Raw genomic sequence first — 3525 nt, forward strand, 5'->3', positions numbered from 1 at the left:
TGATGAGAGAATTAGGTCAAAAAGGAATTGGAAGAGAAATGATCTCTTTTTCCTTGTTTTAACCGTGCAAAGGAGGAGTGATTCTTATTTTTGGTTATTGTCAAAATGGTATAATAATTTGTATAATATTAATTTGTCAATTATGTCGTCATGTATTAAATAAGTCTACACACAACAGCTTGTAGTCGATTTATTAATACCGGTCTGTCAACATTTATTATGACAATATCGTATAATATATACGTTAACTATAAATATAACATATTTATAATTTACTTCTTAAATATAACCGTTTATGTTTAATTACGAATTAACATCTTAATTCGTTTAAGCTAACATTATATACCTTGATTAAATATAACAGGTTATATTCAATTTACGAATTGACAGTTAATTCGTCTCAGCTAATATTATTTAATTGTATTAAATAATCGTCTCATCATCACATTGACTAACTGTTTAGTCAAATACATGAACTAACCTTTTAGTCATATAAGGCATCAATGTGAATATATCTTCATACAATCCCATCTCTCAAACACATCCTTTAGGTGTGACTTTTAGGGACCATTTGATCACCGCCATCAGTATGATAATAACGTCAAACTTCTAGCAAGCCAACCGTTATTAAGTAATCGTTAATCAACTGATAAAATACTAAGTATACCCTTGTGAACCTATAAGAGATTTATAAATGTTATCACACTAATTGTGGAGGACACAAGCTCCAACACCGTCCCTTGGGATTCGACCTTTACATGTCACTCTACTAAGGCACTGTTTGGCAAAACTACCCGAAAAGGTAGGTGAAACCTGAAAAGGTAGCTGAAAACTGAAAAGCTAAGTGAAACCTGAAAAGGTAACTGATAAGGTAGCTGAAAATTAGGAGCTGATAAGGTAACTAATTATATAAAAATGTGTTTGGCAAACTAACTAAAAAGGTAGCTGATTTTGGTTAAAATGACGTAAAAGGATATGAAAATTATTTAATATTATAGAATAAAGGGGTAAAAAATGGAAATAAGTCATTTCAGGTACCTGATTTCTCAAATGCTAACTGAGGTAGCATTTCATTTCAGGTACCTTATTTGACCAAATAAGCTACTTGCCAAACACTTGCAAAAAAATCAGGTAGCTGAAATTTTGGTCAAATAAGCTACTTTGGTCAAATAAGCTACCTGAAGTGTCATGCCAAACGAAGCCTAAGAGTAGTTACTTGAGTCTATAAATATTGTTTTGATTGGTAAGCTTAGACGACAAAGTTTAGACCCAATCACAAGTGTAAATCTGAAAAATGAGTGTAACTTTAATAGAGTACAAGTGTTAATCTGAAAAATGAGTGTAACTTTAATAAAATACGAGTGTAACTTTAATAGAGTATAAGTGTGAATCTAAAAAATGAGTGTAACTTTAATAAAATACGAGTATAACTTTAATATAATATAGTACAAGTGTAAATCTGGAAAAAAAAAACCACATCTGAAACCAAAATAGTGTGTAATCAAATCTGAAAAAAAAAATTATATTCTGAAAAAAAGGAGAAAGACAAAGTACCAATTTTATAGATCTAAGAATAAAAGAAGATCTAAAAAGTTTAAAAACGCTTTTCGAGTGTATCTATTTTGTAGATTTAATAAGAACAAAATAAAAGTATCTCACAAAATAAAAACGAGATCTAAACAATATAAAACAAGACGAATTTTAAAAGGACGATATTTGAAAAAATATAAAACATACAAAAAGCCAAAAAAAATAAAAAAAAACCCCGAAGAAAACCACAAAACACCACCACCAACCACCTCATTCACCACCACCTAAAAAAAACCCACCCCTTTACTACCACCACCTCCACGACGGCAGCCCCCACCCCACGACAAAAACAATATCAACCAACACCAACCAAACGACACACGTCCACCGCTAAAACTGAGAAAAAAAAAGAGAAGAAGACGCGGCAGCCGCGACAGGAGGAAGGTGGGAGAAGACGTGGTAGGAGGAAGGCGGGAGAAGACCAATATGGTGGTATCCACTAGTCCATTACCACCATCGCCACCACTACCACTGCCCCCACCATTACCACACCCGCCACCATTACCAAGGTGACCTGAACTAACACCACTCCACTACCACCACCATCCCATAGATCGACAACACCAGCTACATCATCCCCACTATCGCCACCACCGCAACCACCACCATTGTCCCAACCACCAACGCCGCCGCCACCGCCACTTTCACACATCAGCCACATCAACCACATCAGCTGCTGTCACCACCGCCATTATATGTGTATCTAGTCATATTCATACATGTATCTAGCCGTCTTCTTACAAGTATCCACCACCACATCAGCTGCCGTCACCACCACCTCCGCCCCAACAACCAACTGAACCTACTGCCACCGCCACCATGACCACCACCACTACCATCAGACTCACCATCTATAAGCTCGCCCACACAGCCACCACATACGACACCACCAAAATAAATATGACTCATCCCCACGACTAGCACCAGTCCTTATCCCCGACGACCACTACCACCGTTTTAACCCCACCCCTGTGACCACCACCACCACCTTATCCCCTCACACTGCCCTATACCATTCGAACCAGTCCAATTTCACCACAAAATCATTTTCCACAGCTATATCTACTCGACAAGAAATGGAGTGAGCCTAGATCTAGTCGATTTTTCGAAAGAAACGCAAATGATGGTTGAAGTGGGCTGATAACCTTCTTGACATACCACTATGCAACACTTCCACGACCACCGCCCTTACTCAACCCGATATTCCATCCTAATGACCACCACACAACCCGTCAATTCCTCTCTCAAGAAAGAAACCACTGGCGTTCTTAGTATACCAGGAAAACAATAGACAACATCATTCTCCTTTATCATTAATTAATAAGAACTAATTAAATTTCAGATCTACAGAAAATGAAATACATATTAAAAATTAATTGTGACGACGAAATTATTTGGAAATTTAGCGTTGACATAATGCCCTTCGTCACCAATGTCCGCTCATCGCCGGAAAAGGAGAAGTCGGAAAAGAAATGTAGTATTGACATAATGCCCTCCTAAGACAACCACCACTGACCACTCACCTCACTGCGAAAACCACCACCATTCACCCTCTGACGACCAGCAACAGCGCCACTCACCCCACGACTCATGCTCAAGCGTTTCCCCTCTATCACTCTCCCCACGACTCATCCAGATTCCAGTCATAAAACAACTCCGGCCGATTTTCCAACCACATAGATCTAGAAGTGAGAACGGTCGATGAGAAGTGAGAACGGTCGATGAGAAGTGAGAATGTCAAAATTTAATCGGCAGGGAAGTTGTAGATCTAGAAGAGAGAATGGCAACAAATTAAAGGGGTTGAGGTGAGTGACGGCAGAAGACGTTTATCGAGGATGGTCGTCGGAAACTCAACGGACATTATCCGACGGTGGTAGCAAGAGAATGAATTGAAGATGAGAGATGATGGAAATGAGGAAGTTTGGTTGATTGGGG

The sequence above is a fragment of the Silene latifolia genome, chromosome 9, assembly GCF_048544455.1.
Source record: "Silene latifolia isolate original U9 population chromosome 9, ASM4854445v1, whole genome shotgun sequence".
Taxonomy (NCBI): domain Eukaryota; kingdom Viridiplantae; phylum Streptophyta; class Magnoliopsida; order Caryophyllales; family Caryophyllaceae; genus Silene; species Silene latifolia.